Genomic DNA, 27,671 nt, shown 5'->3' on the forward strand with positions numbered 1-27,671 from the left:
AGGTACAACGTTATACAGTAGAACTCTAGAGCTTATTCATTTTGCTGAACTAAAACTTTATGCCCTTTGATTAGTAAATCTCTATTTCCCTTCCCTCCCAGACCTTGGCAACCAGCAGTCCGCTTTTTGATTCTATGAACTTTATGAATTTGACTTTTTTTTTTTAAGTAAACTCTACACCCAACATGGAACTCAAACTCACAACCCCGAGATCCAGAGTCATATGATCTACAAACTGAGCCAGGGACCCCTGAATTTGATTATTTTAGATATCTGTTATAAGTGAAGTCATTCAGTATTCGTCTTTCCACGACCTCCTCATGTCACTTAGCATAATGTCCTCCATGTTATCCATATTGTCAGTCCCTGCAGAATTTACCTTTTTTTTGTTATTGTGAATCTTGCAACCTGAGTAATAGTGCCACATGAGATATGAACATAGGAGTACTAAGTATTATTAATTTCATATTTATCAGAATTCCATTTAAAAATACAAATGCTAAAATATAATTTAAAATTAAATTTTGGGAAATTGGATGAAGGTGATCAGAGGGTATAAATCTTCTGTTAGAAGATGAATAAGTACTAAGAATGTACACATATTATATACAACATAATGACTATCCTTTTTTTTTTCAATTTATTTATTTTCAGAAAAACAGTATTCATTATTTTTTCACCACACCCAGTGCTCCATGCAATCCGTACCCTCTATAATACCCACCACCTGGTACCCCAACCTCCCACCCCACCCCCGCCACTTCAAACCCCTCAGATTGTTTTTCAGAGTCCATAGTCTCTCGTGATTCACCTCCCCTTCCAATTTACCCCAACTCCCTTCTCCTCTCTAACACCCCTTGTCCTCCATGATATTTGTTATGCTCCACAAATAAGTGAAACCATATGATAATTGACTGTCTCTGCTTGACTTATTTCACTCAGCATAATCTCTTCCAGTCCCATCCATGTTGCTACAAAAGTTGGGTATTCATCCTTTCTGATGGAGGCATAATACTCCATAGTGTATATGGACCACATCTTTCTTATCCATTCGTCTGTTGAAGGGTATCTTGGTTCTTTCCATAGTTTGGCGACCGTGGCCATTGCTGCTATAAACATTGGGGTACAGATGGTCCTTCTTTTCACATCTGTATCCTTGGGGTAAATACCCAGGAGTGCAATTGCAGGGTCATAGGGAAGCTCTATTTTTAATTTCTTGAGGAATCTCCACACTGTTCTCCAAAGAGGCTGCACCAACTTGCATTCCCACCAACAGTGGAAGAGGGATCCCCTTTCTCCACATCCTCTCCAACACATGTTGTTTCCTGTTTTGTTAATTTTGGCCATTCTAACTGGTTTAAGGTGATATCTCAATATGGTTTTATTTTTAATCTCCCTGAGGGCTAATGATGATGAACATTTTTTCATGTGTCTGATTGCCATTTGTATGTCTTCATTGCAGAAGTATCTGTTCATATCTTCTGCCCATTTTTTGATATGTTTGCCTGTTTTGTGTGTGTTGAGTTTGAGGAGTTCATTATAGATCCTGGATATCAACCTTTTGTCTGTACTGTCATTTGCAAATATCTTCTCCCATTCAGTGGGTTGCCTCTTTGTTTTTTTGATTGTTTCCTTTGCTGTGCAGAAGCTTTTTATTTTGATGAAGTCCCAAAAGTTTATTTTCACTTTTGTTTCCTTTCCCTTTGGAGACATATCTTTAAAGAAGGTGCTGTGGCTGATATCGAAGAGATTACTGCCTATGTTCTCCTGTAGAATTCTGATGGATTCCTGTCTCACATTGAGGTCTTTTATCCATTTTGAGTTTATCTTTGTGTACGGTGTAAGAGAATGGTCAAGTTTCATTCTTCTACATATAGCTGTCCAGTTTTCCCAGCACCATTTATTGAAGAGACAGTCTTTTTTCCACTGTATATTTTTTCCTGTTTTGTCGAAGATTAATTGACCATAGAGTTGAGGGTCCATATCTGGGCTCTCTACTCTGTTTCACTGGTCTATGTGTCTGTTTTTATGCCAGTACCATGCTGTCTTGGTGATCACAGCTTTGTAGTAAAGCTTGAAATCAGGTAACGTGATGCCCCCAGCTTTATTTTTGTTTTTCAACATTTCCTTAGCGATTCGGGGTCTCTTCTGATTCCATACAAATTTTAGGATTATTTGCTCCAGCTCTTTGAAGAATACCGGTGGAATTTTGATCATAATGGCGTTAAAAGTATATATTGCTCCAGGCAGTATAGACATTTTAACAATGTTTATTCTTCTGATCCAAGAGCATGGAATGGTCTTCCATCTATTTGTGTCTTCTTCAATTTCTTTCATGAGTGTTCTGTAGTTCCTCGAGTACAGATCCTTTACCTCTTTTGTTAGGTTTATTCCCAGCTATCTTATGGTTCTTGGTGCTATAGTAAATGGAATCGATTCTCTAATTTCACTTTCTGTATTTTCATTGTTAGTGTATGAGAAAGTCACTGATTTCTGCACATTGACTTTGTATCCTGCCATGTTGCTGAATTGCTGTATGAGTTCTAGTAGTTTGGGGGTGGAGTCTTTTGGGTTTCCCATATAAAGAATCGTGTCGTCTGCAAAGAGAGAGAGTTTGACTTCTTCATTACCAATTTGGATACCTTTTATTTCTCTTTGCTATCTGATTGCTGTTGCTAGGACTTCTAATACTATGTTGAACAAGAGTGGTGAAAGTGGGCATCCTTGTCTTGTTCCTGATCTCAACAGGAAGACTGCAAGCTTTTTCCCGTCGAGGATGATGTTTGCTGTGGGTCTTTCATAGATAGATTTGATGAGGTTCAGGAATGTTCCCTCTATCCCTATAATTTGAAGCGTTTTAATCAAGAACGGATGCTGGATTTTGTCAAATGCTTTTTCTGCATCAATTGAGAGGACCATGTGGTTCTTCTCTCTTCTCATATTAATTTGTTGTATCACATTGATTGATTTGCAAATGTTGAACCATCCTTGTAGCCCAGGGATGAATCCCACCTGATCATGGTGGATAATCTTTTTAATGTGCTGTTGGACATAATGACTATCATTAACACTGTTATATGGTATATTTGAAAGTTACTAAGAGAATAGGTCCTAAAAGTTCTCATCACAAGGAAACATCACTTTTTTGTGACTATATGAGGTGATGGATATTCACCAAACTTATGGTGGTAATCACTTCACAATATACGTAAGTTAAGGCATCATGTTGTAGAACCTCAACCTTATACTCTATTATATATATACTGTATGCCAGTTATATCTCAATAAAATCATATCTCAATGAAACTGAAAATTTATCTCTATTATTATATGTAGTTTGAGAGCACATATATTTATATATTACATATTTGAAAGAAAAAAATAAATAAAATGTAAAAACTCTCCTCAACTCTACCAAACTACACAAAAGAGATGACTGGTCCTATTTGACCCATGGACCATAGTTTTCCAACCCCTGTTGTAGAGCATGTTAATGTGGGAAATGCTCTAGACTAATAGACTAAAAAAAAAAAAAAAAGATCCAGGCACTACAGCAAACAGAAAACAGGTGTGAGACAAAAACAGAGAGATTCACTGAAAGTCTGTAGATGGAATAGTCAGTCATTCTCTGGCCCTCCTGGAACTCCTCTGTCCTCTGGAGGGAAGAAAAAAAAAAATGACTTGAGAGATAAGAAACCCCAGTTCCTGGCTCTGCTATTAATTGAGAGTACATGTGTACTTTGTTACTTTCCCACTATTTTCTCTTTCCACATGTCCTAAAAGGGTCTTCTCAAACTGGTTTCTTTATTTTTCATGTTACCCTGCCTCTTTTCATCACCTGTGCAGACACCTGAACAAACACTTTGCTTGTCTGACTTCCTCTGGGCTGCTTTCAGCACTGCTGACATCCATCCCTCCCCTGCCCACCCAACCTCTGCAGGGCTGGAGAGCACCAGAGATTAGAGCTTCCCATGGAGGGAGCCCATCAGGTACCTAAGGAGTTATTCTGCACTATAGCTTTTCCCTTTCATGCTGCTTAGTTTCAGGCTCTTCTCTTTTCCCTTGCTTTCGATGGAATCCCAGAAAACATTTCTGATTTACTGAGATGCAAACATGCATGGACAAGCTACACTAACAACTATACTATCCATTTTATAAAGTCTTAATATCAACAAGCTCGTTTTTGAACATTTCAGAAAATTCAAAAAAGGAGTCAAATGTGTGTTTTCTTTTCCACTGCAAAAAAGAAACGCATTCAAAAGGCGAGGGTGGGGCTACCGATGATAAAGAAAGCTAGGGTCTAGGGAAAGGAAAGGGCCCTATCCCAGGAAAAGTAAGCCAGGATAGACTGAAGGGCCCTGATTCTGACACTCAGTCTTGGAAAAGGATCATTGTGCCATCCTGAGACACAGATCGGGTTAACTTTGTTGTATTTAACTAAGTTCTTAATTGTTGATAGATGACTTTATTTTATTTATTTATTTATTTATTTATTTATTTGATTATTTATAAGTGGGCTCCATACCCAGTGTAAAGTCCAACACAGGGCTTGAACTCATAACCCTGAGATAAAGACCTGGGCTGAAGAGTCAAGCACTTAACCAACTGAGCCACCCAGATGTCCCTGATCGATACTTTTAAACACAAAGAAGAATGATCATGGCCATTTTAACTCCGTCTAGTTTCCTCTTTATTAAATTTTAAGTGAATAACTTTTTCAAAATATTTCCATGCTTATTACAAAACTAACAAATAATATAAGTATTAATGTATTAGATAAGATTTCTCTAAACATTTGCACATTGATTTTAAAATTAATTATATTCTTACCAGTGTATAATATACCAGACTCTAAAAATGCTTTAAACGCCTTAAAAACAATATAAATACTGATTCAGTGCTTCTAAAATTGATTAGTACAGAGACTGGAAAGCTATTAGAAAATCACTAACATCATAGTTCCAAATATGTTTATTATGTCTTTTTTATTTTAATATACATTTTCTTTCTTCTTTTCCAGTTACAATTATACTTATTTGCCCTGAGAGACAGGATTACCTTCTTAACCAACTAAAGCTGCAAATAGGATTTGAAAGTCTGTAACTGGGCCTAAAATCACACATCTTGGGTCACCTTCCCAATTTGTTCTATGCAAGACCACTGTCCAGTTGGATGAATCCCTTTCCATGGGTAGACTTCTATCACATAAGAAACTGTTTAAATTATTAGCTCTAACTCTTTTTGTGACCTAAACCTTTTCCCCAAAAATGATGCTTATTATAAATGTCTTACCTTTTATAGATCAGGTGATATAGACCTACTTTGCAACATTTTTTTCTGCATATATTTCTTTCCTTTAACAATCCAGTCCTTGTTTATTTTATAATTGCTGGTCCTGAGTGAAGTTTTGTCTGATTCAGTTAAATCTAAGGACTAGAGTGGTTTGAGTCACTGAAATTACGACTTTACTATGAACCAGCCATTAAAACAGATAATATTTACCTGAGATGGCTATACTAATCAGAGAGATGGTCAGGTTGAAACCTCACTTAGAATATTTTTTAATATCAACCAGCTTGTTCTACTGTAGAGATATTTGTTATTAAGTACAAGAGCCAAACATTCATCTAAGAATTATTGTCTATATCAGAACCTTGTTTAATTCAACCTGGTACTCTTCTCTCTAAGGCACAGAGAGAGGGTAGTGTGGGAGGACAAAAGGTGACTATCATGGATTTTCCCCCAAATCCCTGCCTCTAGCTCTTATTTCTCTTCTGGATCCAGTTCTGCATTTCCTGTGACTGCCAGAGACTTCTGCCCAGAAGTCCCACTAACATATCAGCTCAGTAGGACTAAAACTAGAACTTCTTCTCCCAACTCACCAATTCTACCACCTTAAATATTCATTCAAAACCCCATCAAATCCTTCCTTTCAACTTGTTAGCCACATTTGTTAAGGTAACCAGCTTATAGAAAAAGCTGAACTCCTCTAAGCAATAGAAATTCCTCTGTGTTAAACTAGCTCTGTTTAAAATTATTTTCTACCTCCCGATGAGATCACGGCCAGGTTCCTTGATTTAACAATCATTCAAGAATAAAAAGTCATCTAAGCATTCTGGGAAGATGGCAGAGTATAAAGCACTGGAAATCTGTCTCCCCACCTAGACCATAATTTCTTTGGCAGAATCTGTCTGATATTATATTATTTTGGAACTTTGTGGAGTCTCTTGAAGAATTGCAACCTCCAAGGGAAGGCATGGATAGTAAATTGAAATCAAGTTGAGCTCTTAGCACAGTAAGAGCTACCCATCTCCTACCCCCAGACTTGTGTTACACAGCTAGCAGGCCAGAGGGGCAAAAAACCCTGTCCTCCAAATATTGGGAAGCCATGCTCTGCAAACTGATTAGTGCCCCTTATCACAAAGATGCAGACAAAATGGTGGGCAGTCATTGTTGTTCCTCCCCCAATTGTTTCAAGCCCCACCCCTTCTAGTTAAAGTGACTTCCAGGGAATTTAAAAAGCCAGTACACCAATTTTTCCCGTTCTCATTTTTCTTTTTCCCTTATAGGAGCCAGTTATTAAAGACTAAAGTATTGAAAAATAATTGCATATATGAAGAAAATTAGAAAGTTACTGTTCATTTTCAGGGAAAGCTTCAGAAAGGATCTGAGAAGAACTTAACTTTCTACTTCAGAGTGATCCTTGACATAGAGATAGCCTATGACAATCAAAAAAACAAAAACAATAATAAAAAAACAGCAAACCTTGGGGAAGGGGGTGAATCTTATTTCGAGGATTGCCACATTACTAGGTTCAAATGTCCAGTTTTCAACAAAAAATCATAAGGCATAAAAAGAAACAGGAAACTTTTGCCCCTCTAAGGCAAAAACGAAACCAACAAAAACTGTCTCTAAAAAAGACCTGATGGCAGATCCATTAGATAAAGACTATGAAAAAACTGTCTTAAAGATGCTCAAAGAGAGGCACCTGGGTGGCTCAGTGGGTTAAAGCCTCTGCCTGCAGCTCAGATCATGATCTCGGGGTCCTGGGATCAAGACCCATACTGGGCTCTCTGTTCAGCAGGGAGCCTGCTTCCCCGCCACTCCCCTACCTGCTGTTCTGCCTGCTTGTGATCTCTGTCCATCAAATAAATAAATACAATCTTCAAAAAAAATAAAGAAAGATGCTCAATGAATTAAAGAAAAAAATGTGGAGAAAGTCAGGAAAACAAGGAATGAACAAAATGGAAATATCAGTAAAGAGACAGAAAACCTAAAGATAACCTAAAAGATATTCTGGAGCTGAAAAGTAGGATAAAAACTAAAAAAATTCAGTAGAGAGAGTCAAGTCAGATTTGAGCAGGCATTACTAAGAATCAGCAAACTTAAAGATAAGTGAAAATTATCAAGTCTAAGAAATTGAAAAAGTCTGAAGAAAAGTAAACAAAACTAAAAGGACCTGTGGAATATAATCAAGTAGAAAAACATACACATTGTGGGAGTCTCAGTAGGAACTATTTGAGGAATTATGTCTAGAATCTCCCAAAATCTGATGAAAGACATAAATGTAAATATTCAAGAAATTTAACAAACTCCAAGTAAGATGAACTCAAAGAGGCTTACACTACAGCACATTATAATCAAATTTTCAAAAGACAAAGACAAGTAGAATATGAGTACAAGTGGTGTTTGTCACTTTCAGGCCTGGACCACAAAAGTCTCCCATTCAATCCTCCACAATCTCTATGGTTCCTCATATAGTGACTTGAAGGAGAGATTCTGAGGCCTCAGTGAAACCAAGCAAAAGCAGAGCCCACCTCCCTGAATCACTGCAAAGGCTGTTCATTGAGTGCCCTCTCTAAATAAAGGGATTGGGAGATAAACCTCTATTATGTTATACCTCTGATAGCTCAGGGGCTATCTGATTTTAAACTAGAATTATACCAAATAATAAAATTTTTCTGTGTCATTCTGTTGCCAGGAATGCTTACCCTATTACATCTGACTGTCAAAATGTTTAAAAGCCCAGCTCAGGGGCACCTGGATGGCTTAGTCGCTTAAGTGTCTGCCTTCTGCTCAGGTCATGAGCCCAGGGTCCTGGGATGGAGTCCCTTGTGGGGCTCCCTGCTCAGGGGGATCCTGCTTCTACCTCTCCTCCTCTGTCCAACCCTCCGTTTGTGCTCTCTCACTCTATCTCAAATGAATAAATAAAATCTTTTTTTAAAATATTTTATTTATTTATTGACACAGAAAGAGATGGTTACAGAGGGAATATAAGCAGGGGGAGTGGGAGAAGCAGATTTTCCACTGATCAGGAAGCCCAGTTTGGGGCTCGGTCCCAGGCCGCTGGGATCATGACCTGAGCTGAAGGCAGATGCTTAACAACTGTAATAATATTTGTATCCATGTTTTGTCCTTACAGTGGATAGTATACTTCTAGAAGGTAAGGATCATAGTTCTTTTACCTTCATATGTCCCACAGTATCTAGCAGTGTTTCTTGTACACAAACACTACATATATATCAAATTATACAGATAACTTGTGCTATATATAATCCGTCTTCCTGAAATCACCTTGGCAATAGAGGGCCATCAAAATGCTCCCTCTGGTAGACAGCTTGTACTTAGGAACCCAATTTCTCATTTCTTGAATGCTATCTTTGCTCTGCCTCCACCATCTTTATTGTTGTTCTTTGCTCAGACATACATATAGGCAGCTTTCTCTCCTAACACATTTCCTTAAAGCTAAATTTTGCCCATACAGAAGTCCCTATTTGTCACTGACCTTTGGTTTAGAAAAGTTTTTTAAAATATTCATTACATCTTGGAATACTGAAAAATTTAGTAAAAATTTAATAAAATTAAATTTTAAAAAAAGATTCAATACAGAAACTCAGTAGTTTCTCTACACTTCCCACCTGGTCTTCTTTTTTTAAAAAAGATTTTATTTATTTATTTGACAGACAGAGATCACAAGTAGGCAGAGAGGCAGGCAGAGAGAGAGAGGAAGAAGCAGGTCCCCCGCTGAGCAGAGAGCCCGATGTGGGGCTCGATCCCAGGACCCTGGGATCATGACCTGAGTTGAAGGCAGAGGCTTTAACCCACTGAGCCACCCAAGTGCCCCCTGCAACCTGGTCTTTTAAGAATGAACTGCAGTGCCTATCCCTAACCATATTCTCTTCCAGTACTTCTCTTTTCACCCAGAACAATACTTCCACTCATATAGGAAGTCAAGTTTTATTCTCTAGTAATCTCACAACTGGTTACTTTAATGTGTTTCACTGCATTACTCTAAAGATACATTCATTAACTTTCCTTACTCTTAACTTACCTCTTCTGAAATCTAATCTTTATTTGAAATGTTTAAGTAGTATTATCTATCTTACACATACCACTTTACGTATACAAATTATTTTGTGCATGTTATCTCATTTAATCCTAATCACAGTCATATTAGTAAATTGTTATTATCATCAATCTATAAGTTTTTTTAAATTGAGGCTCAGAGAGGTTAAGTAACTTATTCCAGGTCCCATAGCTACTAAGTGGCAGAACGGAGTCAAAAATAAACAAATAGCTTCCCTGTTTACCTTATTTTTCAACTACTCATCTTCATTACTCTGGTCTTCCAGGAAAAATTTCTGTCCTACAACTTAAATAAGTTTAGTAGAAGTGCTATCATCTGTGTTGGCAGAGCCAGAATCCTAGGACAAATTGACCTGGGGCAACTCTTTCACAGTGTGAGGCAAAATGGCCAAAAAACAGTGTCTAAGGAAGCCAGAAACATGGCCAAGGAAATGCGAAATACAAAACTTTCAAGGGCCAGGGGAAAACACAAATGGGAGGTGGGCATCCAAGCACACAGAACAGAAGGTGGTGCAAGAAAGAGATCAAAGAGCGTAGTGAGTACCTACAGCTCACCCATCATGTGGCACCTGGACGAGTACTGTTCAAGCAGTGGACTTGAGGTGTTTGATTTTTGGTTTGGAGGAGAGGAGCTCTAAAGTCCTGTACAGGCCTAGACAACAACAATTTCCAAATCTTCTTTAGAATTTAGAGCCTCTTTGAGCTTTGAAGTAAAAAAAATAGATTTGTAGAGGAGACTGAGCCTTACTGTGGAGTTGTACTATCTTATATGCCTATTTTTGAGATTGAATAAGAAAAAAAGCACAAAGTAAAGACATAAAATCTATCTCCATCTCATTAATGGAGTGAGATTTGTAGCAGAAGTTGATAATTAGGGAATCTGAACTATTACTCTTAGCTACCTTTGAAGATGTTGGTGAAACAAGTTTAATATAGACCCTGCATCTTTTTTAGCCTCTACTTTACCACTAACATTTTAACTTTTACTATGCTTCACATTCAAACTCCTCAGAGAAAGTATCTCCAAGTCTCAGTTGATGACCGTCATCTTTGTTGGCAGAACTTTGGGCTTGACCAATTTAAAAACCACTGTTCAGACAACACATGGACTCACCTTGGATTAGCTCTCCATTCCTCCCTGGGTTACGTTGTAGTGACCATGGCCACCTAACTGTTTTTGAAGGTCAAGAGTTGAACACATCAACAGTTGTTTTATTAAGCAAAAATTATTCCACCAATGTTTGCCCCAAAAGGTCTCTATTCCTCAAAACTTTGTGAGGGTAGCTGAGGAAGAGGGGAATTGTTTTGTTTAAAAGCTAAAATAATTAGGGGTGCCTGGGTGGCTCAGTGGGTTAAAGCCTCTGCCTTTGGCTCAGGTCATGATCTCAGGGTCCTGGGATGGAGCCCCACATCCGGCTCTCTGCTCAGTGGGAAGCCTGCTTCCTCCTCTCTCTCTCCTGCCTCTCTGCCTACTTGTGATCTCTCCGTCTGTCAAATAAATAAATAAAATCTTTAAAAAAAAATCTTTAAATAAATAAATAAAAATAAAGGCTAAAATAATTAAAGTTTATTATTTGTAAATTCTTCCACACTAACACAATAAAAGTAAGATCAACACAAATTCATAAACTTGTTAGGTGTCTTTAAAGTTGCTTCATTGGGGCGTCTGGGAGGCTCAGGGGGTTAAGCCTCTGCCTTCAGGTTCGGCTCAGGTCATGATCTCAGGGTCCTGAGATCCAGCCCCGTATCGGGCTCTCTGCTCAGAGGTGAGCCTGCTTCCCCCTCTCTCTCTGCCTGCCTCTTTGCCTACTTGCGGTCTCTCTCTCTCTCTCTCTGTGTCCAATAAATAAATAAAAAAACTTTTAAAGTTGCTTCATTATTTTAAGAGTCTCATTAGTTTTCATATGTGTGTGTGCTTCATAGCTGCCCAAATGAAAAATCCTTGAAGGCAAGAATCACATCTATTACTTTTTTATTCCCGACAATATCTAAGATTCTGTGCTCACCAAGAGTGTTAAATAAATGTTGCTGAGTGACAGCTTATGGATCTCTGGGTATTATTGAAAAACTGACTTTAACTGCTTCATTAACTGTCTGTATAAACAGAGAGTTGAGATCAGCTATTTAAAATAACACACAAGAAAACCTTCTGTTCCATAATGTCAATAAAAAATGTTGAAATTAGAGTGATGGGATCCTAAATCACTGAGCCATAAGGAAATTATCTCTGTGCTGTGTGTAATCCAAGTATTTCTTCTTTTTTTAATCTAATAAAATATTTATTAATAAACCAATAGCATCAATTGAAATTATTTTCTGGACCCTAAAAAATTTTTGATTAAAGTGACCCAATCCATGGGGTGCCTGGGTGGCTCAGTGGGTTAAAGCCTCTGCCTTCAGCTCAGGTCATAATCCCAGGGTCCTGGAATCGAGCCCTGCATCGGGCTCTCTGCTCAGCAGGGAGCCCACTTCTTCCTCTCTCCCTCTCTCTCTCTCTGCCTACTTGTGATCTCTGTTCAATAAATAAATAAAATCTTTAGAAAAAATTAAAAATATAATAAAGTGACCCAATCCTGTTTCTTGAGATTCTAAAGAAAAGTCAAGCAGGCAAGGATTTTTCTCTTCATCTCAGAGGCTTCCTCTTTTACAGTGTGAATCAGGCTTGTGCTTGGGGTTTTGTGTTTCAGAAAAATGTCAGTGGAAAGCCATTTTAGGCTTGCAGCAAACCCACTAATCTAGGTGACTTTGAGTCAGGGAATAAACTTGGTTTTGGCAGTAACTCTTTTGGCCCCAAGCAAGTATATATGCTTTATTCTCAAGCTTTACAGTAATCAGATTTCTGAGTAGTCAGAAATCTTTTATATATAATATTTTAACTGCAAAGGCATATACATTAAAAAAATACTCTGTGTGTTTTAGCTAAAATTTTTGCTTGGTAATTACCTCCTCCTTAAAAGAGCTATACAGATTCTTCAGCCTAATAGAATTAGTGACTTTCCCTATATTGCAGAAGATGATTATAACTTCTTCTCCTATCACCAGAAAAACATGTCATTTGCCTTTAAATCTCAGTATCTTAGGGTTATCTCAATATCACAACAAATGAATGACATGAGTTTTAGTTTTTCAACATGGAAACAGTTCTCCCACATGAAAGTCAGATACAGTATTAGAATTATTTTTTTGATCTGCCACACTGGGAAAGGGCTTCCTGTCAAAAGCCTTCAGCTTGGAAATCACAACCTCAACCCACAACTCCTTAAGCTCTGCTCACAGAGGGAAAGGAAGGGAAATGAAGGACAATATATCAAGGTACAAACTACAATCCCATGCAGGAAGCCATGTATGCTAGCATTGTTATGTTAACTCTTTACCAATTCTAACATGCCATGTCCTAAATATGACAGGACACACATTAGCTCCTTCAAGCCACAGCTTTATCTATATTTTATAATTTCACTGTCTCACAATACCTTCCCATATGGTAATTAGAGCAAAGATTCATATGCATATATTCATATGCACTGCTTAATAAATAGCCCTTCAAATACCATTGTATAGAACCAAACTAAGCCACAGGCATAGGCATTTGTTTTGATATGGGAAGGGAATGGGAAGAAGATTAATCCAACAACACCCAAACTGTGTTCCCACATGTTCTACAGAAAAAGAAAAAAAAAATGGTAGTCAACCATATTCAGGAAAATTCAAATGTGGTACCTCTTTATTGAAAATTTACATCTCAATGTGCATACGCTCCAAAGAGTTTTGTAGTGAAAAAACTTGTTCAATATGATTAAATACAACATTTCCCAAATGCGATGGTTAATTTTACGTGTCAACTTGATTGGGCTAAGGGATGTCCAGAAAGCTGATTAAAAAATTACTTCTAGGTGTGTCTTGAGGGTGCTTGCAAAAGAGATCAGCATTTGAACTGGTGAACTGAGTAAAGCAAACTGCCCACTCCAGTGTGTGTGGGTGTCATCAAATTTGCTAAGGGCCCAAATAAAACAAAAAAGCAGAGGAAGGGTGAATTTCCTCTCTCTGTTTGAGCTGGAACATCTATCTCCTCTGACCCCTGGACATCAGCCTTCCTGGTTCTCTGGCTTTCAGACTCCAACTGATAGTGAAACTATCAGTTCCGCTACCCTAGTTCTTCAGGTCTTTGGATTTCAGACTGAATTACACTACCAGCTTTTCTGGTTCTCCAGGTTGCAGACAGCTGATTGTGTGATTTATAAGCCTCTATAATCAAGTGATCCAATTCCTGTAATAATACATATGTATATACATACATAAACATATATTATACATTTGTATATATACATATACATTAAAATTTTATATATATATATATATATATATATATATATATATACATACAGATATCCATATATCCTGTTGGTTCTATTTCTCTGGAGAATCCTATTATACCAAACACACTTGACAACAGAGCCCTTTGCAGAGGATATCTACTTACATTTATAAGGATGTCAGTGTCCTGTGGAGCAAAGTCTGAGAAATCTTCAGTTGTCCGATTCAAACCAATAAGCAGACTTGAAGAGAAAAAGCACAGGCTTCTGGAGTCAAACAGATCACAATTTTCCCAGTATCAGAGTCGCATCACCTTGTGCAAGTTATTTACCCTCTCTTAGCCTCAGTTTCCCCAAATTCAAACTAGGCAATAAGGCAGCCTTCATATACTGTTGTTATTGTTAAATAACATACTATATTACCTCTCATTTTTTTAAGATTTTATTTATTTATTTGAGAGAGAGAGAGTGAGAGCAACCATGAGTAGGGAGAGCAGCAGGCAGAGGGAGAAACAGGCACCCTGCTGAGTGAGGAGCTCAATGCAGAATTCAGTCCCAGGACCCTGGGATCATAATCTGAGCTGAAGGCAGATGCTTAACAAACTAAACCACCCAGGAGCCCCTACCTGTCATTTTTAAAAAATTATTTTTGTTCTTCCTCAAAAGAAAAACTATCCATTCCTCTTATGAGGATAGAAGAAAGAGGCAAGTAGCATAGTAGTTACTGATGGATGTGGGAAAACTAGGATAGATTAGAGTTTAGTTTCCTTCTTTTAAAGTTAACTGAAAAAATATAAAATATAATATAAAAAATATAAAATGCACTGAAAAATAAATGCTAGCAGAAGTACAACAGTATAGCAAGAAGAAATGGGAAAGGCAAGAAGAGATCCTTTCCTGACATGAACATGCAACAGTGAACTTCAGAAAATGATGTCTTTAGGTCTGCAAATGGAGAGAATGACATTCATCTCTGCCTTAACTTCTCTGAACATCCTGCACACTTGAAAGCAAGACAAGCTGAATGTCAGGTTTTTGTGACCTAACATTAGGAATTAAGGTCTAATTCATCAACTGTTAAAATCTGGTCTAAGCCAGATACTCACTTTCTTTTCTGACAGTAATGGTGTTACCGTGATAACAACATCTCAGCCCTTGACAAAGCCTGTACCACAGAGAGAGAAAACTCAAAAATACCAACAGTGGAATGGTAGGTTAGAGGAATTTAGTCAGCAAACCTTCAACTCCTGCAGTAGACTTGTCAGCATGTTACATAGGGCTTTAATGCAGTAGCTTCCCCACATATGGGCCACAATATGGTCTCAGTGGTTCCCTGCTACCGGCACGGCTGAGGAGGAGGGAGAAATAATTAGACATCTGACAGGCAAGTGGCTGCTCTCATAGCTCAGCCAAGGCTTTTGCAGAGGGCACTGGGTATTTTTAAACCACCGTTCCATTGCTGCTAAAGAAATTGTGCATTTTTCTTTTGCTGATGAATAGACATTGGTTTGTTTCAGAGTTTGATGTTAAAGAAGTGATGGAAGTCATAGCTTAATTCTTTCATCCAGTTTCCTAAAGAAAAGCATATATGCTGCCTACAATATATGCAGTGGAATATAAGGAGGCCAAAACACTAATACTAATTTTCCTCTGCTTGAAAAATGCACACATCCGAACAAATCATTTTTAGCTGTCAGAATCGCTGCTCTGCACTTTAAATGAGTGGCCTAAGGTTTCTGTATAAAGCCAGCAAAACAAGCCATAAACAGGTACATGGGAGAGGGTGAGGACAATAAGTGCTTTCCCTAACTACACTATAAAAGCACTGCTCAAGGTCAATGACTCTATTTTGATTCCCATCCACAACAGTGTCACCACTATGACCAACAAGCACAGTTCTCAGTGTCCAGCAGTAATTCATAAATATCAGCCAATGTATTGATATTTTTCTAGTATGCAGACTCCATATGTATGGCCTGTAGAAAAAAGTACAGAGAAATCAAGCAGGTCAAAAGTGCCATGCAGCTTCTTTGTGCTGTCTTCATCACACGCAATAGTGCCTGGCAGGAGTTCAACCCACAGGAAAGTTTGATTTGTCTGAGATTAGACACTTTTTTGGAAATAAACAGCATTTTCTCCAAAGAAACCACATGTAAAAATTTCAGCCAAGTTTCACTTCTTTTCCTTTCTTTATATAACCAAGCATGTGTATGTTTATTTTCAAAAAATTTAATTTCTTGTCTAAAGCTCATCTCCTGTTTATAACCATAGTAATAGACTGAACATCTGTATCCCCCCCAAATTCATATGTTGAAGCCTTAACCCCCTGTACGATGGTATTTGGAGGTTGGGTCTTGAGGGGGTAATTAGGTTAGGATGAGGTCATGAGGGTGGGGCCCCATGATGGGACTGGTCCCTTCTAAAAAGAGCTCACTCTCTCTCCACGTGCACACACTGAGGAAAGCCCTGCGAGGACAAAGGGAAAGGGCAGTCATCTGAAAGCCACAAAGAAAGCTCTCACCAGATCCCAACTATACTGGCATCCTGACCTTGGACTTCTGGCCTTCAAAACCAAGGAAATATATTGCTGTTTAAGCCACACAGTCTATAGTATTTTGTTACAGCAGCCCAAGCAGACTAAGACATCCAACAAAACTGTAGGGATAAATGTGCTTGAGATTCATATGGGAAAGGTCAGCAGTGACACAGGGAGGACATACACTTAGAAAACCAGGATATGTTCACCTCCAATTTTTTTTAAAAAGATGATATTATCAGAGTCAGACAGGGTAGATCTTCCTTGTCAGGGTGTAGGCACTCCTTCTGTGGAAGCTATAAATTCTATGACAGGAGACTAAACCTAGCCAGCAAGGCTGAATGTGAACAAGCAGCTCTCTAACAGCAGCCGTGTGAGACAGATGCACACACACAGTGTTTGAAAATCGGATATTAATTTCCAGACTCACTGATGTTTGATGCTATGGATTCCAAAATCCAATTAACTTTCAAACTTCTATATATGGAGGAAAGAAGACATTATCATGTAATACACCCCAAAGCATTCCACTTGTCTTCATAAATTTGCTCTAGAGTGGGGCATTTTATTAGTCAGATTCTATAAGAAACATAACCAACAGGAGAGAAAGAGTGACAGAGAGAGAGTGAAATTGTAAGGAATTGCTTTGTGCAACTGTAGGGGCTGAAAGTCCAAATTCTGTAGAACAGGCAAGTAGGCTGGAAATTCAGTTAAGAGATGATGTTGTAGTCTTGAGATCAGAATACATAGGGCAGGACAGCAGACAGAAAACTCGGACAGGGTTTCTATATTGCAATCTTGTAAAAATTTGGTTCTTTGGTAAACGTCAGTGTTTGTACTGAAGGCCTTTGACTGATTGGATAAAGTCTACCCACATTAAGAAAAGTGACCTATTTCACTCAAAGTCTACTGACTAAATGTGAATCACATCTAAAAACTGTCCACACAGCAACATCTAGACTGTTGTTGGTCCAAACAACTGAGAACCGTAGCCTAGCCAAGTTGACACATAAAATTAATCATCACAAGCATAAACCTGGAAGTAAAAAGACAATAAAAACAAATTTCCAAATCCTTCAAATTCTTCTTCTGTCCTAACCAGCATTGGTTGGTCTCATGAGAATGGGTCTCATCCATTGTCACAGTAAACTACTCACTGAATCAAATATGGTCTATTATATCCCTTGCATTCCCAAGACATCCCTTGAATTTTTACTAAAGTCAACTTGCTAGTGCAAGATGAATTTCTAGGATGCAAAAAATACAGTCAACCCTAAGTCATAAGACATCAAAGTTTAGGAACCTGACATAAAGCTGCACTCCACAAATAGAGCAACTGGTGAGGGCTGGGATACCGCTTATTTGTCCAGCATTTTAACCCCAGAGGTTAGCCGTACACCTGGCTCATAAGGGTTACTCAGAAATCTTTGTTAAATGAATACCTGAATTAATTAGGGAAGTAAAAGAGATGAACATTATTAAAGGTGCTTCCCACTTTGAGATGATAAAGCCAAATAGAGGACTGTTGTGCTTCTTTGTTTTTCTACTCTATTGCAAAATAAAATAATTACTTCTGCAAATTGAACAGATACAGACTCTACTCTGGTCCCCATGCCAGTATTCTTCTAGGTATTTTGGAGCTCTTCATTTTCATCCCGTATTTCAGCACTCAGAATTCAGTAAGCGTATTTACTAGCTGTGTAAATATGGACACTAATAATTAACACCAAATACCAAGTACTGTCCTTAGTGTCTATATTTACCCATAACATTCTCATGAAGTGGGTGCTGCTATCTCTCCCCTTTTTACAGAAGAGGAAACTGCAGCATAAATAAATAAAGGAACTTACTCAAAAGTCAGACCAGTAGTTACTGGCTCAGTTGAAATTTGAACTCAGTCTGGTTCCAGATACCTCTCTCTGCCTCACTACACTGCAATTTACTTAACTACTCAGAGCCTCAGTGTGTTCATTTACAAAATAAGAATAATAATTCCTCCCTTGTAGAATTGTTTTAGGATAAGTGCCAATTTATAGCCCGGTGCCTGGCACACAACCCATGGGCACTGAGTAAATGGTGTTGGTGTTGATGCAAAAAGTAATAGCCATAGTATCTGTTGCTACTATCACTGTCATCATTGTCATGGCCGAAGTAGATTCCCTCCATAATCAAGTTGCTTTATAATTGCTACTTAAGTCACAAAATTCAAGGGCACATGTACCTGTCTTAATACACGTAATTCACAAAATAAATACAGCATACACACTAATAAACGTGAATTCTGGGCCGCAGAGTTGTCACTTCCAAATTGTCTGCCATGCCACTCAGCCTTAACATCAAATTTTAGGCTAAAACTGCAGGACAACTGTGGTGAATGAACGATGATCAAAAATTCTTTACTACACGGGGTGCCTGGGTGGCTCAGTGGGTTAAGCCGCTGCCTTTGGCTCAGGTCATGATCCCAGGGTCCTGGGATCGAGCCCCGCATCGGGCTTTCTGCTCAGCCGGGAGCCTGCTTCCTTCTCTCTCTCTCTGCTTGCCTCTCTGCCTGCTTGTGATCTCTCTCTGTCAAATAAATAAATAATCTAATTTGTATAAAAAAAAAAAAAAACTAGATTGTAATCACGCCCATGCTCTAGCTCTCGAGCACTGAAAAGAGGAAAAAAATCAAAGGCAACCATTTCCTTAAAAAAAAAAAAAAAAAAATTCTTTACTACACCTTCTCCTGAAAAACTGACTCTAATTTCCCTCTCTCTGAAACTGGGCTGGCCTTAGTGAATTGTCTGATCAAAAGAATGTAACAGGATTAACATTCTGGAAATAATTAGTCTAGGTCATAGAATCCTTTCAGCTTATCCCAAGGCCACTTGGAATACTTGCTCTAGAAGCCTGAGCTCCATAGGAAGTCTAACTATCCTGGAGAACTAAGGCCAGCCTTCCACCCATCTCCATCAAGGTAGCAGACATGTGAATGAAGTCATTTTTGACCCTCCAGACCAGTCCATCTGCCAGCTGAGTACACCAGCTGACCTCAATCAACACCACATGGAATAGACAAATCACCAGAATCTTAAACTCATGATCAACAGACTAGTGAGATATAATAAATCACTTGCTTTAAGCCACTAAGTTTTGGGGTAGTTTGTTAAATGGCAATAGTTAACTAGAACAGAAAGAATTCCGATATTATCAAATGAGATATTGCACCGCACTATGTGCTGAGAGGGAATATTTCTTTTTTTTTTTTAATTTTTTATTTCTTTTCAGCAGTATTCATTGTTTTTGCACCACACCCAGTGCTCCATGCAATCCATGCCCTCTCCAATACCCACCACCTGGTTCTCCCAACCTCCCACCCCCCCCGTCCCTTCAAAACCCTCAGATTGTTTTTCAGAGTCCATAGTCTCTCATGGTTCACCTCCCCTTCCAATTTCCCTCAACTCCCTTCTCCTCTCCATCTACCCTTGTCCTCCATGCTATTTGTTATGCTCCACAATTACCATATGATAATTGACTCTCTCTGCTTGACTTATTTCACTCAGCATAATTCCAGTCCCATCCATGTTGCTACAAATGTTGGGTATTCATCCTTTCTGATGGAGGCATAATACTCCATAGTGTGTATGGACCACATCTTCCTTACCCACTTGTCCGTTGAAGGGCATCTTGGTTCTTTCCACAGTTTGGTGACCATGGCCATTGCTGCTATAAACATTGGGGAAGAGATGGCTCTTCTTTTCACTACATCTGTATCTTTGGAGTAAATACCCAGGAGACGGGACGCCTGGGTGGCTCAGTTGGTTAAGCGGCTGCCTTCGGCTCAGGTCATGATCCCAGCGTCCTGGGATTGAGTCCCACATCGGGCTCCTTGCTTGGCAGGGAGCCTGCTTCTCCCTCTGCCTCTGCCTGCCACTCTGTCTGCCTGTGCTTGCTCTTGCTTCTCTCTCTATGAAAAAAAAAAAAAAAAAAAAAAAAAAAATACCCAGGAGTGCAATTGCAGGGTCATAGGGAAGCTCTATTTTTAATTTCTTGAGGAATCTCCACACTATTCTCCAAAGTGGCTGCATCAACTTGCATTCCCACCAGCAGTATAAGAGGGTTCCCCTTTCTCCACATCCTTGAGAGGGAATATTTCTTGATTCAGCTGCCATTCAGTAGAATCTACATGTGTGGTATTGAGTGGGCAGCACCAGTCACAGGAGGATATTTTTATTGGAAAAAGGAAATGAATCAAGGTTAGTGCATAGGAATAGAATGTGTGATGTCAGTGAATTCAAGGTAATGGTTACAAGTCACCAAGACCTTGTAAAGATAAAATAAGAGGACAGAAAATGCAGAATGTCTCTTTCCATCCTTGCTACCACAAAATTAAAACAAATCATGAATAGAATTAAATCAAATGGAGCAGAGGATCCAACTGATACTAACATGCATGTGCCATGTAGATGTCCTTAGCAACAGGACCCTCTGACGTTAACAATATTGCGACCAGAAAGTCATGTACAAATTAAGCTTAAAATTAAACCACAGCCACATATGTGTTGCTAATTCCACTTTGGGGAAGGGTCTGGAAAGGAGTGAAAGAGCCATTTATGCAGTAAACAAAAGGTGAGAACCTGAGGAAAAGAATCTGAGTTATGCCTAAGAGGGTTAAATAGGGCCCATGTGCTCTAGAATTTTTTGTGTGGAGACCTATCATACCTCCCTCTTACTGGGTCAGTGAAGAAAATAGAAAATGTGATCCTTTTTTTAATTCATAAGGTTTTTTTTTACTTTTATTATTAAAATAAAGTTGACATACAATGTTACATTAGTTTCAGGTGGACAACAGTGATTTGACAATTCTATTCATTATACAATGTTCAGCATGATAGACGTAGTCAACATCTTTCACCATACAATGCAATTATAATATTATTGACTATACTCCTTATGTTCTTTCTTTTATTCCTGTGACTTATTCATTCCGTAACTGGAAGCCTGTCACCCACTCCTCTTATCCATTTTGCTCCTCCTCCCACCCCTTTTTCCCTCTGGCAACCACCAGTTTGTTCTCTGCATTTATGAATCTGCTTGGGTTTGTTTTTACATTTCACATATAAATTAAATCATATGGAATTGTCTTTCTTTGACTTATTTTACTTAGCAGAATACCTTTTAAGTCCATCCATGTTCCCCAAAATGGCAAGATCTAATTTTTTATGGCTGAGTAATATTCCATTGTATATATACACTACATCTTCTTTACCAATTCACCCATCAATGGACACTTAGGTCACTTCCATATCTTGGCTATCATACATAACGCTGTTATGAACATGAAGGTGCCATATATCTTTTCAAAGTAGCATTTGCATTTTCTTTGGGTAAATATCCAGTCATGGAATTACTGTATGGTATGTCTACTTCTAATTGAATGTTTTATACATAGACTCTACCTGGCTGCTGGATAGAAGGCAATCAGGCAGAGTGAGATACAGCCACATAGCCTAAAGAAGTATGCAATTCCCTTACTTAACCTATGCAACACCCTGTTATTGCTCCTCCTGGAGCAATAACAGTATCTTCATTTCTAGAGTTACGAACAGAGCTGTAAAACAACTTATTTGCAGCCATGCGACACTTAAAAATTTGCAAAACAAGGTTGTATCTGATTCAGAGGATTTTATTAATCTCTCTCTCCTCCTTTTTTTTTTTTTTTTGGTCCAGGAAGTTCAGAGATTTGGTACATTATGAAAATCTTTCCTCAGTATTATCATGCAGATATTTCAAAGTATCCCTAGTTTCTCATATTTTTAAATAGCTCTATAACAGGAAAAAAGAACTGAAACTATCCTAGAGAAAGAAACTAATAAGACACTCCAGTGACACTCAATATTTTTATTCCAGGAAATTCCTGCCTATAGAAGGGTTCTGCTGTTATGTCCAGCTGTCATTGAAGAGCATTGCTAGGTGGCATCCCAAGGTTAAAAGCAGCTGTAGCAAAATGAAAACATGGCATTCTGCTACTATCCAATATCAAATTATATATAATTTCCCAGAAGCATAAAACCTAAAGGAATTCTGAGCCACAAATATTGATTTCTTTTTATTTGCTAAAAAAAAAAGTCAAGTTTAATAAGATAAAAAAGTTCACAAATGTCTTTCTTTGTATCTTTTCTGTTTTTAATAATGTAAGAAATTAAAGATTTTGTTAAGTGTAAAGACAGTCAACAATCCTTGAGACACAAATTATTTTCTCTCTTAAGATTTTATTAATTTATTTGTGAGAGAGCGAGAGAAAGAGAGAGAGAGCACACAAGCAGGGAAGCAGAGGGCTGAGGGAGAAGCAGGCTCCCTACTGAGCAAGGAGACCGAGCAGGACTCAATCCCAGGACTCTGGAATCAGGAACTGAGTTGAAGGCATACGCTTAACTAATTGAGCCACTCAGGTGTCCCAGACACAAACTATTTTCTAAACAATCCATCTTGGAAAACATGTTGCCCCTATACAATTTAAATACAGGCTTAAGACAACCCCATGAAAAAAAGCAGATTTTTTTTAATTTTAATTTTTATTTTTATTTTTATTATGTTCAGTTAGCCACTGTATAGTACACCACATTTTATTTTATCTTTAAATGTAGAGTGATTCAATATCCTGCTTTATCTTCAAACTTGAAGATAAAAAAGCAATTGGGGCTCCTGTGTGGTTTGATTAACCTCTGCCTTCGGCTCAGGTCATGATCTCAGAGTCCTGGGATCAAGCCCCACATCAGGCTCTCTGCTCAGCAGGGAGGCTGCTTCCCCCCACCCCCGCCTGCCTCTCTGCCTACTTGTGATCTCTGTCAAATAAATAAATAAAATCTTTTAAAAAATAATTAAACTGCCAGTGGACAGAGTCACTCCAGAGGTAATTTTCTATTTTCTTTTTGATCCATGATCATTGATTACATACTATCTTGTATTGCTTTGCATTTTTTTTCTCTCCAACAATGTTTTGAACTCTTTAGGTTCAAGGACTATGTTTCCTTCCTTTATTCCCTATTGCATGCATAATGTAGAGTTCTAGACATACAAGATAATCAATTTATTTCTTTTCATCTGAAAGTCACACAAAGGAACATGTTCTATGATTCAGTGTATTTTTCTTCCAGCATTATGCAAGATTTTTAGAAAGTTGATGAATTATTTTTACAACTATTTGCAAATTTAAACCTTGTTCAAAGATAAGAAATTTATAAAATCATGATTAATATTTTTATTCTAAGAAACAAATTTCCATAAAGATCAAACAGTGAGTGTTCCGAATTCTCAGGACAGAGGTCAAAAAACTGTTTAAAACTTTATAAATAAAAATACATTGCTAATGGGGTGCCTTGGTGGCTCACTCAGTTCAGTATCTGTCTTTGACTCAGGTCATGATCTTAGAGTCCTGGGATTGGGACCTGCGTCACCCTGCTTAGTGGGAAGTCTGCTTCTCCCTCTGCCTCAGCCCCTCCCATGGCGCGCTCTCTCTCTCTCTCTCTCTCTCACAAATAAAATCTTTTAAGAAAATACATTGCGGAGAGGAGAACTGAGTTAGGGGAAATCGGAGGGGGAGACAAACCATATGGGACTGTGGACGCTGAGAAACAAACTGAAGGTTTGGGTATTATGGAGGGCATGTATTGCATGGAGCACTGGGTGTGATGTATAAACAATGAATTTTGGAACACTGAAAAGAAAAGAAAATACATTGCTAGCAAAATCAATGGGGGAAATCTGGAAGGTGAGATATTTATACCCTAATCACGAATTAAAGTATGAGAAATAAATGTCCAAAGAGATGTTTGAAAAAGTGTGACCTAGATATCTTTTTGATGTTTACACGTACTTTAAATTACTGAATTTGGACTTGCAAGTTAACATGGTGAGGAATTCTACACAGTGTAGGAGCCTGAAAAAAAAAAAAAAAAAAAAAAGCTGCTGCTGCTTCTTTTTTTTCTTTTCTTTTCTTTTTTTTTTTTTTTTTTTTTTTTTGATGTTTTATCAAAAGACATTTTTATTTGTCACTCTTAGGAAACCTCATTTTTGACTGGACTCAGATTAAAGGTAGAAACTGTCAGAGAGAACAGACTCCGTCTCTTGGCAATCTGTTCCTGGTGTTTTTCTCAGGCCTCCTTCATTCTCTTGGCTAAAAGTTTAGCACATTCTGCAGCCTCTTCCTTATCTTTCTGAGTGCACTATTTCTTCAAAGCAATATCCCAGTGTTTGTGTTGAAGGACACATGGAGTAACAAGAGGCTAAATCTTGGGCCCTTTGATTCTAGGTTTCTTATCTTCTTTGTTTAGGAGCTTTCTCACAACGTACTGGTGGACATCATCTTTAGAGAAACTGAAAAGTTTGTGGATTCTTCTAACTCCTTAGGGCTCCAGGTGGCGAGGCACAGTAGTATCAGTCCAGGAATATCCTTCTCCCCTTTTTTTAGAATGACCAAGTTGAGAACACTGAGGTTAGCATCAATAAGGCAACCCCAAATAGATTTGTACTTTCTCTCTCCCGTCCTCCTTGGTCTATATCAGAAATGCCCCTTACTCAGCAACAGGCAGACACAGACATGGGTCAAGACACCCTGCTTCGTGGGGAAACCTTTTTTGTCATTGCCACCACTGATTTGGACCACGTAACCCTTCCATTCTTTCCCCAGAACAGCAGCAGGAACTTCTGTGGCGATATTCTTCTCCCAAAAGTTATGAAGTTTGCGTTCACAGTCTACCTCAATGAGTTTCTGGCAGCCAATAGCTGAGAAAAAGATATTCAGCTTCATTCTGAAGCAGACTCCTGTTGAGCACAGCAAAGATGGCGCTGGCCTGCCTTCTCTTCCGGCTAGAAAAGGCGCCACCGTGGCAGTATTGGCGCCAACGTGGCGGTTTCGGTTCCGCATATCTCTGATATTTCCTCCTCTCGCCCAACACACCCTACCCAGTTACTGACTACGTAACCAAACCCCATAGGCTCTCTCCCCGCTGACCTCATTTCCCATCCCCTACCCAATATAAGCTGCAACCCCGCTCAATAAAGTGAGATCCTGCTTCGACAGATCCCCCGAGCCTGGTGTCGTCCGTTGGTGCGTCCGCGTTCGCGACACTCGCCATCCCGCTCAGCCCCGGGAAGGGGCCTCCGGCTGGTCCGGTCGCCTCCACCCCTCCGAGGGAACCCCAACAACTGGTGCCTTGTGTGAGGGACCTCGCTCTTCTCGCTGACGGGCCAATCGGTCAACGGGTGAGTGTACCCCCATAAGTTATGGGGCAGTCCTCTTCTAAAAATGCCCCCCCTGTTAAACCAAAGAGGTTCTACCCCTCGCTAGACCCCTTTGACGTGGCTCCTTGGCCCCCGGACCTCCAACCCAGATCTCTGGCTGAGGGCCCCCCTGCGCGCCCCCCTTCCACTAACCCCTTTATTCAGCCGTCAGCGCCCACTCCTCCGCCTCCTTATTGCCCCCCCTCCAGAGCATACCTCCCCTGAGCCCTCCAGTTGTTCTCTCTTCCCTGTTAATGTTAACCCAGGAGGCAACCGTCCAGCTCCATGGTACCCATGGGAGCCTGGGGACCTTAAGGAGCTCAAAAAGGCAGTGTTGGAGGATGGGCCCAACGCCCCCTGGACAAAAACCATCCTCCGAGGTCTGGCCCATTCCCCATGTACGGCAGCTGACTGGCAGTCACTAGCTAGGGCCGTTCTTCTGGGGGCCCTATATATAAAGTGGACAGCCTTATATAAAGAGGAATGTCAGCAGATTGCAGAAAGAAATGCCCGAGCCAATCCAGCCATCCCTATAACTATGGGAATGCTTGCTGGGACTGATGGCCAGTATGCCTCCGGAACCCAACAGGCAGCCATCCCCCCCCCCCTTACCAGGACCAGATCCGAGCCGCTGGGCTCGCGGCTTGGAGAAAACTTGAGGAGGGGCCTTCTGAGTCACCAATAGCATGGTTACACCAAAAAACTAACGAAGATTTGCCCTCTTTCATTGATCGGGTGGAGAAATCCGTTAAGAAAAGGATGCCCCCTGGGGATCTCAGAGACCATTTCGTCAGAATGGCAGTATGGGAAGGAATGACCCGAGATTATAAGATGGCCTGAGCTGGCCTAAAAGAAAGATCTATGGACCGCTGGGTTATTGCTACAAAAGACATTGGGTCCACATCGCATCAGGCGCGAGCTATGGCGGCAGCCTGAAGAGAGCATCAACAGGACAGCCTTGAGACGCTGGTGTGTGTAATGCAGCAGGCATCATTGCAGCCCACCAGGCCAACCTTCCCCGCCTGTGCTTTGGCTGTGGGCAAGAGGGGCATTTTAAGAGAAACTGCCCCCTAGGGCGCAAACCAAGCTCCCCACAACCTGTTGATATGCCCCGAACACCATGTCCTAAATGTAGGAAGGGGTTCCATTGGGCCAAGGATTGTAGATCTAAGTTTGATATCCAAGGCAAACCTTTAAACTCCAATCGGGGCAATCCCCAGCCCCGTTAAACAAGGGGAAAACACCTGTCAAGGCTCATTGGACAGTTCCTTTGGTCCCAGGCCTCCGCCCCAAAATGCGTCTTACCATCGGAGACAAGTCCTTTAAATGCCTCATTGATACAGGTGCTGAACGCACTGTCCTCAGGCAAGAGGAAGTCCCCTCTTCTTGGAAACTTGTCCCTGGCCCTCCCCTACTGGGGGTAGGAGGCCAGTCCAGCTCTTATGAGACTGCTAACCCGTTATGTTGGGTAGATCCAGATGGCAACAGAGGACAGATTCGCCCCCTAGTGGCCCCTGGCCTCACCGCTAACCTACTTGGTCAAGATATGCTAGGGGCAACGGAGGCCTTCATTACTACTGACCATAAGGCCTTCTTTGATGATGTACTAGATGAGGAAGAATACCAACAGCAGTTCCAGGAAGGAAGGGACTCCCATCCTAATTACCGAGAGGACCCCTATCTTGAGAGCATTAGGCAAAGGTATCAGTCCCCCCAATCCTAAAGGCCACTGCCCTGCCCCAGGTCCCTAAGATTACCTGGAAAGAGGGACCTCCCATTTGGGTGGAGCAGTGGCCTCTCCCTTCCCACAAACTACAACAACTCCATATCTTAGTGCAGCAACAGCTCGACCTAGGACATATACGCCAGTCCCTTAGCCCTTGGAACTCACCCATTTTCGTTATCAAAAAACCCAATGGTACATGGAGATTACTACAGGACCTGCGACAGGTCAACAATAAAATGGTCCCCTTTGGAACCCCCCAAAGGGGACTTCCATGGATTCCAGCCATTCCATCCAACCATTTTATTACCACCATTGATATAAAGGATTGTTTCTTCTCCATTCCCCTCCACCCTGATGATATGGAAAAGTTCGCCTTTTCCCTGCCTGCTCTTAATTTCTCCAGGCCAGATCAGAGGTTTGAATGGACGGTCCTCCCCCAGGGGATGGCTAATAGCCCATCAATCTGCCA

At 39.8% G+C, this 27,671-nt stretch overlaps 1 pseudogene; it reads right to left on the bottom strand.

Annotated features, from left to right (window-relative positions):
- Positions 1-24,261: 24,261 nt before the first annotated feature.
- LOC123390939 lies at positions 24,262-25,011 on the bottom strand (annotated as a pseudogene).
- Between the last annotated feature and the right edge of the window lie 2,660 nt (positions 25,012-27,671).

This window comes from Mustela putorius, unplaced genomic scaffold (assembly GCF_011764305.1).
Source record: "Mustela putorius furo isolate JIRA1106 unplaced genomic scaffold, ASM1176430v1.1 tig00000166_pilon_pilon_pilon, whole genome shotgun sequence".
Taxonomy (NCBI): domain Eukaryota; kingdom Metazoa; phylum Chordata; class Mammalia; order Carnivora; family Mustelidae; genus Mustela; species Mustela putorius.